The following is a 17324-nucleotide window of genomic DNA, read 5'->3' as shown; positions in this document are numbered from 1 at the left end:
CAGACATGAGTCCCGTGCTCTCCATGCCACTGGAATCAAGCTATCCAGGCTGATGAGGGCTGAAAGCCCGAAACCGGTCCTTGGATGCTTGTTTCCAGTCCAGGGAGGACCTGGCTTGGCAGTTCGGGCTGGACTGTTCCCATGGGGCACAGGGTCAAGGCTGATTTGCATATAGCTGGGTTCAAACTGGAAAGGCATGGTGAGCAAAAAAAACGATGGATTTAGGCCCAGATCTCTGTACTGGGGGGAATGCATGACATTGTTCTGCATTCTGTCCATCACCTGTTTTTAAATAAGTCTGACTGTCCTTCAAGTTCTGATGGTAAATACTAATCAGTCATGGAAGAATAAAAAATTTCACTTCCGATTTTGCATTTACCAATTTGTTATTTTTTGTTTTAATAAGGTTGCTATAAGTCGACAATAGCTGTGGGAACAATCAATGGTCATACATGAAAAATGTATCTGGTAAAGAAATAGGTAGGCAGGTTTCCATTATAGAAAGAGAAGACTGGCACTGTCAAGAGCGCAAGCGGGGAGAAAAGGAGAACAGAGACAACAGATATAAAAAATATTGCTGCTTCTAGGGCCAGACTTCTCTTGGTCTCCCAGTCCTCTCCTCCAGAAAAAACTCTCGAACCACAGCCCAGCACCAGTCCCAAATGTCCTGGAAATCCTGCCGACATTGTAACAAGCAACTCCACAGAGTTTCATCTGTTACCGATATGTAACCACTCAAAACACGTAATGGAGATATCACTTCCCATTATGTTCCACTTGTAGTGTAATAGGGAAGAATACGGAGGCAGTGAGCGCCTGTCCACACCGTTTTTAAAACCTTCAGCAGAGCTCTTTTTCTAGACATGGCACTCAGGTTGGGGTAAAGCAACAGTCCATTCTCTCCTGCCATTACCATTACCCTTTTTTTTTTTTTTTTTTAAAGATTTCATTGCTCCAGCCGTGCGTCCTTAGTACCACCATCACCTTGCATCTACTATAGAAGCCCATCCTTGGCACCTCAATGGCAGTCTTTACAACTTTTGCATAACTAGGGCACTGTCCTTCTGATGCTGTAACAGATCACGAAACAGTCTCCACCAATGCTAGTAGTGAGTCAGGCAAATTTTCTGCATGGTTTCCAAGCACTATAGCTGTACCCCTCCTTTAGTCATCCTCATTTCATGTTTTAGCATGGTGTCTGGTGCACACTGTTTATCTGCTGATGAGATCTGTAGGAAAAGCACCCTTTCATCTATTATGTCTCCAAACCACTCTGTCACACATCCCCTCAATTTTCTTTGTGATATTTTGCTCTGCAGTTTAATCTATACTGGTATTCTCTGATCTTGGTGCAGATTGCTGCAACAGATTTCAGCACAGCGTCTTCTAAGGATATGTACTATGCATTCTATTCCTCCTATGGTACAGGCAGGAGTTTAGCTTAGTCAGCGAGATTCAGTGGGAATGAACCTCAAATTTCCCAACTTAAAAAGCAGTGGGCTACAGGGTGAATGGGCGAGATGAACAACGCTCAGGGTGAACGGTTTCCATGAGGAGCAGAACAAGTACTAATTTGCATTAAGTGAGCCTCTGGAGTGGATTTAGAGTGTGGTGGACAGGTGTTCAGTTGCAACAGAGACTCAGTCCACCAGGTCTGCTCACCGGAATCCGAGTTGGGCAGACTGCATGTTTTACACTGACAGAGTAAAATGTACTTTACTTTAATTTGCTTTATAGTGTAAAACTTCCTCCGATGGAGTAGGCATTGTCATAGGTAACTTTTATAATCAGAAGGGGGAAAGGATCACTTGTCCTGCTTAAACCTTGGGTTCACAAGTCGAGGAACTGGTATCTCCCAACAAATATGACCCTCATACACGTGTATTTAGGTGATTTCTCTTCAGCGGTATATACTGGGTACCCGCTTTTCTACACGTGCGTGCGTAATCATTGAGTCATTTTTTGTATTGTGCACCCTCCACCAGGAGGTTTTGCCTTAGGTTTAAGGCAGTAGTGATCGTGGAAAGTGGGGGGTCTAGTGGTGGTGTCGTTATTAAAAATCCGGACATCCAGACAGAGGCAATTTTAATAAGTCTGGATTCGGACTATAAGTAAAAAGTTAGGTGCACTTTCTGAATTGGTTAGGGATTCAAGTGCATTTAGTATATAGGGTTTAAAAAGAGGTCAACATGTTTCAGCCTTTGGTAGTCAGAGGATCTTAGGCTTTCGTCAGGACCAATGGGGGTGAATAAATAGTGAAAAAATCGTTGTGAGAAGAAAAAAGGGTTATTGACCTGATTCTTCGTGGGTTAAGGTTTCATTGTACCTTATTATGTTAGAAGAATTGCTTCCTCGGGGATTTAGGCTGATCGAGAGAGGCCTTACTTAGTGCCTTCTTACTCGGTCTTGGCAGCATGTGCTGGCTCTACAGGCTCTACAGAGCCAGCACATGCTGCCAAGACCGAGTAAGAAGGCACTAAGTAAGGCCTCTCTCGATCAGCCTAAATCCCCGAGGAAGCAATTCTTCTAACATAATAAGGTACAATGAAACCTTAACCCACGAAGAATCAGGTCAATAACCCTTTTTTCTTCTCACAACGATTTTTTCACTATTTATTCACCCCCATTGGTCCTGACGAAAGCCTAAGATCCTCTGACTACCAAAGGCTGAAACATGTTGACCTCTTTTTAAACCCTATATACTAAATGCACTTGAATCCCTAACCAATTCAGAAAGTGCACCTAACTTTTTACTTATAGTCCGAATCCAGACTTATTAAAATTGCCTCTGTCTGGATGTCCGGATTTTTAATAACGACACCACCACTAGACCCCCCACTTTCCACGATCACTACTGCCTTAAACCTAAGGCAAAACCTCCTGGTGGAGGGTGCACAATACAAAAAATGACTCAATGATTACGCACGCACGTGTAGAAAAGCGGGTACCCAGTATATACCGCTGAAGAGAAATCACCTAAATACACGTGTATGAGGGTCATATTTGTTGGGAGATACCAGTTCCTCGACTTGTGAACCCAAGGTTTAAGCAGGACAAGTGATCCTTTCCCCCTTCTGATTATAAAAGTTAACTACGGAGACTGAAAGGATTTTCACTCTACCTCCCCCATCCCCATGATTATACATTGTCATAGGTAAACCATCCAACTGTCTATCTTATTAGGAGTTAACTGTCTCTTATTGTGAGAAGGTAGGGTATAAAAAATGTTTACAAAAACAATGAACCTCACATGATGAGAATGAACTCCCAAGGAGTAGCCATTCATTTTTTTTTTTTTTTAAACAAACTCTCCCTTTGGGTATTTGTTTTAGGAAAATAAAAAAAACTTTTGAAAAGTTTGACAGCCACATTTTTCCTACATTTACAGAAGCCAACAAAACGGAGCTTCCTGCGGTTATGTTCCATATTGGTACCCCAATATAGGCTCAGGTAACATCGTACCCTTTCACCTATATTCTCCCCTACCACTACACTACATAACAGTTCTTGAGACTGACCTTTTACCTAGTTACGGAACTGCTAACAGGACGGGGGTTTTCCCTGAAAACTAGCCTCATCCATTATGCAAGAGGATTCTTGGAGGCTCAGCAGGAAAACCATCTCCTGAATAAGAACTATGTATACGTGTCATTCCTTACTGTATCCTAAGTTCGACATGACACAGCAAGGCAGAACCCCTGAGGGTACCACTTTGGGTATATAAACATCATATCCTTGCTGAGGCAGAGAGAGGAGAAAAGGACTTCCATGCTGACGCAGAGGTTCCTGCACGCAGACACTCCAGCTCGCAGTGGTCAGACATCCCTTACGGGGTGTCCATCTTGAGACCAAGATGGAGTCCCACAGTCTCTCACTTCAGGTAATGGTGTTGAATTTATCCTAGAGGGATTCCTGGCTACACACTTGGGTACATCTAGTTAGGGTCGCACCGTAGGAGTACGTACTTTTAATGTCATGTATTTTAATACCTGCCTGTATTCATTGTCTTAGCACTATGGTAGAACTCTACCATCCTTTTACTCTGCTGGTGCATATAATCATTTATATCTGTTTCTGTCTGATGGTTGTTTCAGCACACCTATTTTACACTAGAATGACGCTGGTTCAACAAACGCTTATTTAAAACGCCCCCACCGTTTGATCTGTGAATCTCTATGAGACAAAGTGAGCACGAGTGACTGAGTGAAAAGTCTAGCACTGTTTCCACGATCCCTGATTGGAGAGAGTGGTCATGTTCGATAGTTGCCAAGAACTATTCTCTCCTTGGTAAGAGGGGTTTCTAGTGGCACTGTGGGCTAGCTGGTATACAGGCAAACATACCCGGTAGGGGTGTCTAGAATCAGTCTGAACACCAATCCAACAGTCTATGTTGGCTAAGTGCGCAGATCCTATATAGGTTTATAGGAACTAGACGACACAGCCAATGTTTAGAGTTGTCCCCAGGGCTGGCAGACATCTCTAAATTTGACAGTTGAAGTAAAGGCTGGGTGGAAGACAAAATCTTCCACCACTGGTCTGTCTTTATTCTGTCTGCCTAACCCTACATCAGGACCTCTGTCGAGAGTGGCACAATGGGTGAAAAACTATGGTTTCAAAAGCAACTCCAAGGGATTGCCAATGGTTAGACAATTTGCAAGTACCGAGGCATCGATTAACTTGTACTCCTTATCAGGAGGAGGGGCCTCACCTGTGGTCTGTGAGTTTGCTCTCTTATGAGCATTGGAAACCACAAGAGAGTCTAAGGGCAGCTGACCCTTGATGGAAGAAGGGTCAGTAGGTGCCGGTTTATATATTTCTTATCAACCCTAGGCGTGATGATTCTTGCTCTTACAGGATCTTTGAAAATCTCATCTGTGTATTTAAGCATCCCCATTTACAGTGTATGGGTAGTTTTTTTTAGAGGAACTTAGGGTCTCAAAGAAGAAGGCCTCCTCTAAAGTCTCCTTATGCAGTTCCACCCTGTGATAATGAGCAGTCCTATTAAGAAGCTCAATGTACCCTATATTATCGTCAGGTGGTGATGGTCTGGACGGATATAAGTTAGGGTCATTATCCGTGTTTGGGCCAGTGTCATAATCCTCCCATGGGTCAACATCCTGTAGCCTATTCTCATCCCCATCCCCTCCATCCTGTGGGTCAGGTGATAGCGGTGGTGGTGAATTAGTTGGTGTGATGAGTAATTGAGGATTAGTGGGCGAAGGAGGTGGAATATACGGTGGTGAAGAGTTAGTACACACATTTTTTCTCTTCAGGGGAAAGAGGTACTCTTCCTGTTGGCCCATTTTCAGGCAATTTGGCATGGATTTGACCAGTGTCTGGGTTTATAACCAGTTCTTTCTGTTTCGGATCGATCCAAAAGGTAGAACATCGGATCGAGTCTTTTTGTCTTGGCCCGCCGTCTTCGGCGTCAAAACTCTTCGGTACCAAAGATTTTGTCTCGATAAGGATGGAATGTGGACCGTGACATGCTTTCATTTCAGCGCAGAGGATTTAGGTTCGGCACCGGCATGGGTCCGATTCGTGCCCGAGCGGGAAGGCTTCTCTCAGGATGGAGGAGGTGGTCTGATTGGAGGGAAGAACCTAAATAAGCCTTTAAGGATTGGTTTGATTATTCTGGAGGACCATAAAGAGGGAGACCTAGGTGATCTTCTGAATCGAGTTATGGCCGCAAGGTGAACTCTGATGGTTGCACGCACTAAAGATGAACGTGGCAAGTGCAATAGGTCTGGAAATTTCTATTCAGTCAAGAAGGACAGGGGATGTATCTGCTTCTGTTGACACCATAAACAAAATCTTTCACCTGTGAGAACGTTTTGTTAGTAATGTCTGCTTTGGAAAGTATCTCCCTGCATTCAGGACAGATATTTAGCGGGGCAAATTCATTGTGCTCAGGGGCCAGGTTGATAAGCGAATATACTCAGGGTTCAGGTGTAGGACTTGGCCGAAGCTCATTGTCAGAAGATAAGGTGAGCCCTTCAATCAGATGTGAGGTTTCGCAGACAGTAGGAGAAGGTCTTTATACAAATGCTGGCAAGGTCATATTGGGGCAATCAGTATCAATCTGCAAGGTGCGATCATCTTCGTGAGAACCTCTGGAATTAGGGGAATGGGCGGAAAGGAGTAAGCAAAGACTCCGAACCATGCCATTGAAAATGCATTCTGTACATGATCCCGGATGGTGATGCCAGCTTGCAAAGAATCAACATTTGGTGTTCTGAGGGTTTGCAAAGAGGTCGAAAATGGGGTTCCCCCACTGTGAGAATATGTGGTTGATTGTCTCCTGATCCAGTTCCCATTCGTGGCAAGATGACCTCTGTCTGCAAGAGTGTGTCCTCTATCTCGTTGTACTTTTCTGGGACATGCTTTGCTTGCAGATGCACTCCATTTCAGATGGCCCAATTCCAGATGTATTGTGCATCTCAAGACATGGGCTGCAGTTTCTTCTGCTTGTCGGGGCACTCTGCGCAACCAGCAACACTCTGATGGGATTTCTATCCCAGGGTACTACACCAGCTCAATTGTCACTCCCGCAGGTCCGCACCAAACCCTGGTGGGACTCCAAGTCCCAGAGTTCCCTGCGTGGCCTTGTTGCTGACACAGGTGTGGGGGAGGTGACCAACACGCGCTCAAAAGCGCTGCCACTTCAACCGCGGTGAGGGAAGCGCGTGGGCAGCCCCCGGGCCAAGGGCAGGCCCTTCCTTGCCAGGAAGAGGCAGGGCAGGACCACCTATCTTTGTTTTGACTCCCAAGCCCACTTTCGGGTAAGACACTGTTGATCATTTCCTACGATCTAATGCCCACTTTATACCGAACTCTGATCTATTCCTGTGGGTTCCCTGGAAGCAAACCGGGACGAGCATATGTAGTAAGGACTTTTAGACTGTTTTAATCAGCACCTGGGAAGAGCCCTCCATCCCACCTTCTATTTTGAACCTCTTCAGTGCTGCGCGAATTTCGCTGCAGTGCTGAAGGGTTTACAACCGTATTGGCTCATGACGGAAATGTTCCGTCATCAGCACCGGAGCACCGACGCTGATGACGGAACCGTTCCGTCATGAGCATGGAAGGGGTTAACATGGACTGGGCAGATCTCTTGCCGCCCCCCGCCCTTGATAAACTCTTTAATGATTTTTCCATGTTTAGGTTTATAGCCACCTAATTATTAACAGTATTCTTGCATGTTTTAATAGATCGGCGGCAGACTAAGCTTAAGTGTGAGTGTTGTGGGTCGTAGCAAGAGGGACACTTTAGACCTGCCCTAGCCCAACAATGGGGAAACGTACTTGCGCTGCCAAACAGTCCCGCCCACAAACCACCACTCCTTCCCTGCTGCCATCGACCTGTATTGATAGAATGTTACAGAGGACAATAGAGGTGGTAAACTTAGAAATTGAACTTACCGAAAGGCGCCTGTCTTTAACCCCAGATCTTTGCCCTCCATTGATTGATCAATCCTCTTCTAAAACCCCCACTCCAGCTTCATCTCCTTTAAAAGATGTGCCCCGGTCATCCCCAAGACAAGACGACGCCCCTGAAACGGAAAATCGCAAGGGGTGGGGGGGTTAGGCGCTACTCTTACTTAACGTAAAATTGAGAAGCGCAAGCAAATATGTGGAGGGTCACCAAGGAGCAAGAAAGTTAAAGGAGGGCCTATAACTAGCGTAGATACAGCTAACCCAGTAGGAGATCGTATTGGTAACAACCAAACTGATTTGGTTTATCCATTTTGGATACAGAATATGGTTGCAGATTTACTGGCCCAAATCAAAACCTTTGTGAAGGAAGAGATTGCCCCACTAGTAGATCATATACATACACTAGAAACGCTGGGGGATATCAGGTTAGCTAACATGGATAATAATCCAATTCAACCAATGTTAAGGGGGACTGATTTTAGCTGCCAGGCAGACACTTCAGACCTGACACCCACAGATAATTCAGAGATCCAAAGGAACCAGGTCTCCACTAGGTCACGCGGCCCTAGATGGACAAACAATCGAGCTAACAGGAGTGAAAAACGGTCAAGTCGCCTACACCAAGATTAGGCCAATTGCAGGTACAAGCTCACACGACCCATGCTATAAATACGAATTCCAACCCAGAGGCCAGGAGCGATATCTTTGCTAATACTAGGCAGAATGAAAACAAACATGTTACCACCTTACCAGGACCTAGTGAGCCCAGATGCGGGGATGATTGCTTGGGGATGGGGGTGGAAGGGGGTTTGGGGGGAGAGAGAGTATATAGAGTAGTACAGTAGTAACAAATCAACCCACTACAAATTTACCCCCAGCCGCATCTCCTTACGTGATCGTGTTACAGGGGTACCAGTGCTCAAAATTGGTCAGCAAGTCTCATATCTGGATCTAAGGAATAAAAGCCTGTTCTGGCTGGCAAGGCACAGACAGTTTCCCTAAGATAGGGCAGGAGAAATTGTATTGGTAAGTAGAGTGGGTTGGGTGGGAAATGGCCCCAAGTCGAGGCAGGGAGACTGTGTAGTCATAAATTTCAGAATACCAGAGATGCTACGCTGGCTGTTAAACCGGGAGCATAATCCTCGAGAGTCCCACATTGAGATTCAAGCGTTAGCACTAGACTACTTTTATCCACGCTGTCAACACCAGATAGGGCTAATACTTCTCTAAACCCTGCCAGACTACCACTGAACCATCAGAATAACAGTTGCAGGTATCCCCCTTTTAGGCCCTTGCTTTTCAACGTACCTGTAAGGAATAGATTTGAGAGTCTTGAAGAGGTGGATTGACAAAGAGAGAGGGATGGAACGGGTCTGGGTATGAGAAGTATGGGGTTTAACGGGGAATCAGAAGAGCCCAGCTGGGACCAACCAGGTCAGTCCAGTAGGTGCGGGGCAGGGACAGACACACAGGCTGTGGCCATGGAAACCAGCAGGCAGATGGTGACATGATAAGGCCAATGGTAAAGCCCCTAGGTGTATCAGCCTTTCCAATCCATGATTCTTCAAAACCTAGTGACATGGTGACAAAACAACCTACAAGGATACAGGGCAATTTCCCCGTGGCTTTAACAGGGGGCGCACAAACATCTCCAAGCCAAGGCTGATGACCACTCTATTGATAAACATAATTTAGGTAGGAAGCTAAAGGTCCTTTCCTGGAATGTTGTAGGTCTGAAAAATAAATTGGCTTGCCCTGACTGGGGAGTTTTTGTGGATCAGTTTGATATTTGTTTATATCAGGAAACATGGGCATGGGAAGATTCCTCCAGGGTGGGGTTTGCGACCTCAGAAGCCAGGGTCAGACAGTCTATGCACTTGGGTAGGCTCACATCTTGGCTGCACAGCCAGGCAGTTGGGACTCCCGGTCTAATTATCTCCAATGTGTAGTACTTAGCTTCCCCACCAAGCTGGAACTGGCTCTTATTAACATCTACTCCCGCCCTGTTGGTCTGAGCAAGGAATCTCCAACTCTTGATCAATTGAGTGCTTTCATTGCCACCGTCCCCATAAATATATGGGTGATAGTGGGGGGGGGGCTTTAATTGCCAATTTGAGCCTCTACCACGATCCCTAGTGAGGAAGATGCATACTGGCTAATTCCTGAGACACAAATTCCCCCAATAAAGGCCTAGTCTCCGCTAGTAAACCAGATTAATGCATTCACACTGACCCACTCCTTGAGAGCATGCAATGGTCATACAGTTTCGGAAACCAGGGAACCTAACATTTAACAAAGTTGGCCAAGCCTCCCTTCTTGACTATATTCAGACTCCAACTTATATTTTGGAAAACGGTGAGAATGGAGGGTGGCAGACTATTTGATCTTCGTGGATCTTACGACGGTCTTTGATCTGGTGCCCAAGGTAAAGATATGGGAGGTACTCAGAGAAATGGGAATTCCCCCTTACCTGCTGAGCATACTTACAAGACTGCATGCAGACAATTTTGTCCAGGTAAGGTGTGGGGAAAGAGGTGAACTGCCCTCACCATTCCCGTGTCGACAGAGGAGTAAGGCAGGGCTGTGTGCTTGCACCGACCCTGTTTTACCTCTTCGTCAATGCATTGATAGCCCAACTTACTGAGGTCAGGTATAAGATGCCCGAAAATTGGCAGGTGCCAAGGTCCCAGCAATGATGTTTACTGATTATACCCTCCTTATGTCGAAATACCCTATGGGCATCCAGAGAGTCTTGGACAGCTTTGCCATCTTCTGTAAAAGCAGAGGGTTAGCGATCAATACACAGAAGACAAAGTTTATGGTCTTCAATCCACCTAAAACATTGCATCCCAACCCTAGTCTAGATGGCATCATGTTGGACAGGGTGACAGTTTGAGTAACTAGGGGTCACCCTCACAGAAAACATGGAGTGGGGCCCACAAATTGTTAAAGCCAAGCTTAAGTTAGCGCAGACTACTGAAGGAATTACTAAACTACTGAAAAACTCTTCCTCCAAACCCGCTGGGCCTTTAGTGGAGATCTACAAGGTGCAAACTAGGGGTGTGAAAATGTATGGGGCTGAATTATGGGGGTACTGTTGCTGTGGAGACGTGAGCAAAGTAGAAAATAGTTTTATGAGACAGATTTTGGGTCTCCCCTCCAGTACCCCGCTCATCCCTAGAAGGCTGGACCTAGGAATTAGTCCCAATGGAGAGGAGATAGGTCGCAGACCCCTAACCTTTTGGTGCAGACTATGGGTGACACCGGAACTGGCAGTATACAGAGCGGAATTAAAAGAGATATTGAGCTTCCCAGGAGCAGCAAAATTCCATTGGTTTACCCATATAAAAAAAGAATGTAACAGGCTGGGAAAACCAAGCCTGTGGAGTACCCCAGAGGAAGCGTGTCTTGCAGTGTCCCGTTCCGAATTAGTAAAAGCCTACCGAATGAGTAAGCTAGCAGAGGTGCAAGGGAGCTCGTCCACAGGACACCTTAGGGCTACATTTTTATCCTTGAAGGAAGAGTATCTTTTTGAACCCTTTTTTAAATATTCACCCATTCCTTGCAAGAAAATTGTATGTCCAGTTCAGACTGTGCACCCTGCCGCTTTGTGCTTTTTCCTGCAAATAGTCAAGCCCTGGCCGGCGAGAGTGTCCAGCCTGCAATTGGGAGGAAGGGTCAGAGCTTCATGTCATCTTTTTCTGCCCTACCTATAAACTAGCGAGGAAGCACTGGCTCGTCCCACTGTGTAAGAATCTAGGGTTCGTACATTGCAGAGAGGCATTTAGAGTTTTTAAAGTGTGTCACCTGTAAGCCCATTGTCTTTGCTGTATTGCGATTCTTGACCTCAATGTAGAGTAGGCGCTGGACTTTTGTACGTATGTCTGTCTTGTACCAAATAGAGCACTGTTCCTGATCCTCTAGGGGTATTTTTAATTCACCTTTAAAACTTTTTATAATTTTTAACGTTAAAATCAATCAAGTTCTTTCTGGTCAATATGTGTAATTTTCTAGTTTTTATGTTGGCTACAACATAACCATAATGAATTACTGTTGCATGACTATTTTATGAATTTTTTTACACTAATTGCCTCCCTATTTGCCACTATTGATGAGTCTCAGCAGGTGCTGGCCTTTCCAAGTTCTTGCTTCTTGTTTTGCACTCACCCCGCACATGTATTTTAGCGAACCTATTGGACTTAGACATGTATCAGGGCAGAACCCTCTTTGAATTATAGAGGTGATTTAATTATATTTCTGTAAACAGGACTGTTCATGGTTTTCAAAAAATGTTAAACGGTTATGAATTGTAATGCACTGTTTATTGTTATATACTTTTATGGTTGCACTGACCGAAATAAAGTTTTTCAAGCAAGCAAACCTCTCAAGAGAAACATAGTGATCACATACCTTCTTCTTTGCTTACAGTGCATCATTGTTGTATTGTCTGATCATATGAGAACCTCTGAGCTCTTTATTCTGGGGAGGAAAGCCTGCAAGGCCAGATGTACTGCTTTGAGCTGGAGTAGATTGATGTGAAAATGCTGATGGTGTCTGCCACTTGCCGTTGACCTGTAGGTCTTGAAGGTATGCTCCTCATTCCTTGAAGGAAGCGTTGGTGATAATGATCAATGGAGAGAGGGTTGAGCGATGGAATGAAAGGCAAACTGAGAGGTGTGCCTGTAGTGTCCTCCAAGATAGGGCTTTGATCCTGGCTGGAGTGACTTTGGTAACATCATCAAACAAACCAGTCGCTTGTACCTATTGGAAGTCTATTTCTTCCTGGAGGGATTGCATCCTTAGCCGGCAAAACGGAACTAGAGGAATGCATGATGACATCTTGCATTATAAAATATTATAGGTGCATACTGAAAGATTTGTTTTTCTAAATGGACTTTGCCAATGATATTAGCTTTACTTGTCTTTCTAATGTGGGACAGGCATTGTTGCTTATAGTATCTAGCGATGTGCCAAAAAGGTTACAGTAATGGATGGTTATGGCCTTGACTTTTTATAGTATAGAGTGGGACCTATCTCGTTGAACAGGGATATGCAAGCACTTGTTGATTTCTGTGTTGCATGACTGGAATGCAACTTGAAGAGCCAGTCATCTTAGTATTGGAACACCTGGTGTTTTTATTTCCTTAAGAAGACTGCTATAGGAGCCAAACATTTTGTAAATATCCTGGAGGCTGACTTCAGACCAAAAGGAAGAACCCTAAACTAGTAGTGGCTGCCGGCTACTGTGAATCGTAGGAATCTCCTGTGTGAAAGCTTGATGGAAATGTGAAACTCTGCATCTTGTAGGTCAAAAGTTGACATTCTCCATTGTTTAGACGTAGGAGAAAATCTTGTAATGTTACCATGCAGAATTATTGTTTTTTGAGATGTGTTGAAATACCCTAGGTTGAAGGGTACGCCACCATTCCTTCCACTTTTTGCGAATAAGGAAGGAACGGGAATAGAATCCCTTTCTTTGTTGAGAAAGAGGGACTCTGTTGCTTCCTTAAGGAGCATGATCTTGCCGTCCAATAAGAGCAGTTGCAGATGTTTGGGAATGGAGTTATGCTGTGGGTTTGATGGCGGGTTCTGAATTAATTTTAGGGTGTGGTCGAATTGAACAAGGTCTAAGAACTGTTGGTCCGATGTTATTTCTTGCCAGCGTTGAATGAACTGGGATTTTGATCCTCCTATTCTGAATGGTGAGTAGATAGAAGTAGCCGGAGCCTGTGACAGGTCATTGGCAACGACCAGTGTCTTTTCCCTGAAGTGTTGGTCTTCCTCTAGGAGTAGGTCTATGAGAGGCCACATGAGGTGGTTGTGCCTAGAAATATTGCGGACAAAACTGTTGGGAGGTAGATGTGTAGGAGGAAACTCTGTATTGCTCATAACCTCCCCTATCTGATGGCATGCCTCTTCCTCTGGCCCACAAAAAGGTATATTTTTTAACTGGAGCATTATCCCCGATTTAGCTGTCTGTGTTCATTTTTATTGTCTGTAGGGCTTCATCGACATGCTTGTAAAAAAAGGCCTCTCTATCAAACGGAATATCTGAAATCTGTTTTTGCGCACTTCAGGCCCAGTGGAGGCAGCTTTGAGCCAGCCTTGCCTTCTGAGCACAGCAGAATCGGCGAGTTGCCTAAATGTAGTGGTGACGCTATCCAAGGCATAATCTATGATCTAAGCGCACACCCTCCTGCAAGATCTTTTTTGCTTCCATTGTCGCCTCTTCAGGAAGTTGATCTACATATGGGGCAATGTCAGCCCATAGCTGCCGATCCTATCTTCCCAAAACAGCCTGAGGCACGTGAACAGCAAAGGACGAAGATGCGGATGAATCTGCCTTCGTGGTAAGCAGGACGCTGTAGCATTCATCTCCGCCATATGGCCGGTTTCTGCTTGGTTTTGCCCTCTGCATCAGATGTGTCATGTCTATGATCTTTCAAGTGTGGAAGTATGTATGAATGTAGGGTCAGTGATTCCCCCTTACGTCCACGTTGCTCATGTTTTGGGACTTGGGTCACAGGGTGACACACTGCAGATTGTCGCCCAGGTGGCACCGGCGCTACAACAGGGACACAAACATTAGTTACTTCCTTGTCCAGCCCAGGACGGAACAACAACCAGAGCCCCGGGGTCAATGTTCACACCCTTGCGCTGGACTAGCATACGCCAGGCCAGCCCACTCACAAGGGGGGGGGACAATAACGCTACATGTCCCAGGTCTTCCCTGTAGTGGACCTGCTGATCACAGGTCTAGTTATCCGCATGCCACAGCCACTCCCTCACGGCTGATTTACACCCACGCCACACCCATCCAGCACACGTCACATGACATGTGACCCTGCCAATAAAAAGGGACAGGCGCACGTGCTGGACGCCATTTCCACTTTCTATCTGGGTGTATCCGTGTGGTTATCATTTATGCATGAGGGCCTAGGGCCCTGCCACATCACATTCCCCAGTGCCAGAGGTGACATGATGGCGTCCGTACCACACGACTCAATCATAAAGGGTCTATGACTAGCGGGGCACAGACTTGATGGCAACGGATACACTGTGGCCGACACAGGCACACTGCCAAGGGACGGTGACATTCGGTGCTGAGCGGGTGTGCAGCCTGCGATGATGCCCCGTCTTGGCGGTCCGGACTGGTAAGGATTTGTGTGAGCCCTGCTGGACTGCAGTGAAGACCTGACCCAGCGGGCAGTGCTGCATACCGGCACGTGGCATTGCCTCGCGGGTCACAGAGTTAGTGGCACCTAAAGCGCTGAGCAGGTGTGCAGCCTGCGTTTATGCCGTGTGCACTGATATGATCTCTGCCATAGCGAAATGTAGACTCAGAATCAAGTGTGTGACCTGGAGGCCCGCGGAACGGGGCTGCATGATGTGGAGGGTGCCATGTTGCGGGCCCCGGGCTTGCACCAGCATGTGGTGGGCCCTCTTGGAGGGCTCGCTGGTGGCGGAAGGTGAGCAGTGAGGCCTGGGTGCGCAGGGGCGGGCAGTCACCGCTGGGCGTCAGGAAGGGCTGGGGTGCAGCAGCCTGTGTGCGGAGGGGCGGGCAAGCGATGATGGCATGTGCAATTGTATGTACTCTGCCTTTCATATTTCTGGACTCTATTTCAGATAAGGGACCTGGTGAACAGCAGTGTATACCGGCATGTGGTTGGAGACACACCGGTGGCAGCAAGAGAGCAGTGCAGCCTGGGTCCGCAGTGTCTGCACTCTCTCCCTCTCCTCCCCTCTCTCTCTCTTTCTCTCTCCCCCCTCTTTCTCGCTCTCTCCCCCTCTTTCTCTCTCCCTCTCCCCCTCCCCCTCTTTCTCTCTCCCTCTCCCCCTCTTTCTCTCTCCCTCTGCCCCATTTCTCTCTCGTTCCACCTCTCTCTCCCTTTCTCCCTCCTTCTTCCTCTCTCCCTCTATTTCTCTCTCTCCCTCTTTCTTACTCCCTTTCTCTCGCTCTACCTCTTTCTCTCTCTCGCTATGCCTTTCTCTCTCTCCCTCCCTCTCTCTTTCTTGCTCTCCCTCTTCCTCTCCCCCCTCTCTCTCTCGCTCTCTCTCTCTCTATCTCTGTCCTTTGCTGAGCACATGACACCTTCTTATCTAGAATTTTGTCTTGCAGGCTGTGACCTACAGATTGTCCTGCGAATACCCACCATGACTCTTCCAAATAGTTGTTTTGAGTTTATTTGAATAAAATGTTTTGTTTGGTAATTCAAAGTTAAATGAGTCATTCTCCTTTTTCTCACCACACATGCACGTTAAGTGTTGTGATTGTGCGACATCAGGCAAATTGTTTTGTGGTTTTGTGCATGATTTTGTGAAGTTGATGTGATAGCTTTGCCGCGCGGAAGGGCGGGGGGTTCTGGGGTTCTTGGGTGTGGTTGCGGTGCATGTTGTGGCCCTCTTGGGGCTCCGGGCTGCATGATCAGTAGCTCCATGACATCTGTTGTTCTTCATGTGTGGCTCTAGGTTGGGCTCCCTTTTCTGGAGCAGGTTGTCGTCTGACTTTACACCAGGTAAGAGCAGGTGTTAACTTCCTGCTGCTAACGAGCCTTGTCGCCTGTTTTGGGATCTTATTGCCGAACTGGCTGGTCGCTGAGAATGTTGCGGAGTGATATTGTAGCGGCTCTTTGCATGGCAATGCCTACTCTGCATCTCATTAGCGATAGTTGTCGGGCTCATCTGCAGCAATGATTTTTGCAGCTGCTATCGCAGGTAAAATGGTGATATCAGCTGTTAGCACCAGCTTATGAATGGAGAATTATACAGAAATTCTGCCATGCACCGATAAGTGGCACAATGTGGCGCTGTGGTGACAATATCACCCAAGAAGGGAGGAAGCAGAGCCAAAGTTAAGAGCACACCGCGCAATAAAGTCAGTTTCTAAATCTTTCTACTTTCGCACCCTCAGACGCCAAGCACTTTGGACACATTGCAGGAAACGGTCCGCCAAAATTTTACTTGGAACCTTATTATCTAGTCCACTCCACAGAATGTGGAAGTGGGAGGGCAGTGAGGAATCTGTGGTTACATTGAGTATACTTAAGAAGGACAGTTATTGAAGGTAAGTAACATTTTCTTCTAATGGATACTTCTAACCTGCAGACTCCTCACCTTTACAATGGATACCGCAATAGTACTTCCCAAAGGTGGAGGATTTTGGGATTGGATTCAGACCAGAAAGTCTTGCAAGATCGAGGAATGATGCCCCTCCCACCACTGTCAAGGCAGAAGTGTTTTGTGAATGTTTATGATGCAACCTGGCAGATGTACAGAATCCCCAGCACCCCTCGCGAATAAAGTCATAACAACTTGACCATGGTGAAATAAGCCCACAAGCATCCCAGAGGTTGCTTGAAATTTTGATGCAAAGGATTAGTCATCTGCCCATGGTTATATTCTGCATTCCTTCAATGTCCTTGCTCCAGAAATTCTCACAAAATGCTGCTCATCCAATCAATAGTCTTGTGTGGTCAATGTAGAAAACGGAAGCCCTTTCAAGTTTCAGTTGACAGAGTCGGTCCTCCTCCAAAGAAGGAAAAGGTGATGTAAACTTTAGAAGAGCAATAGATTAGCTGATTTGAAAAGGAGTCACAAATTGAGTTAATATTAGCAACAATGCCCCTGCACTAACACAAAAACAATATGGCAACAATTTCCGTATATGATTGTAACATAAGAAAATGACATATAGTGCATCAATCTAAACAGTTCGTGCAGATACGTGATTCAATAACAGTTCGTCTATTGTGACGGGTAAGTCAGTCAAAAGTCTGCAGTGGGGGTGTCCATTTTCTGTTTAATGTTCCAATTCAACAAAAGCCAACACGTGTTTCATCGCACGGAACAAATGCGAATCTTCAGGGCTGGAGAGAGGCTTTGTGGGTC

General features: G+C 46.1%; 1 protein-coding gene across 2 annotated transcripts in view; it reads right to left on the bottom strand.

Moving 5' to 3' along the window:
- SMURF2 (SMAD specific E3 ubiquitin protein ligase 2) overlaps positions 1-17324 on the bottom strand; it is a 1185768-nt gene that overhangs the window by 362536 nt on the left and 805908 nt on the right. The gene's annotated exons all lie outside the window — the stretch shown is intronic.

Source organism: Lissotriton helveticus, chromosome 7 (assembly GCF_964261635.1).
Source record: "Lissotriton helveticus chromosome 7, aLisHel1.1, whole genome shotgun sequence".
Classification (NCBI taxonomy): domain Eukaryota; kingdom Metazoa; phylum Chordata; class Amphibia; order Caudata; family Salamandridae; genus Lissotriton; species Lissotriton helveticus.
Note: the sequence above shows the minus strand (reverse complement) of the source record. Positions and strands in the feature narration are given on the sequence as shown.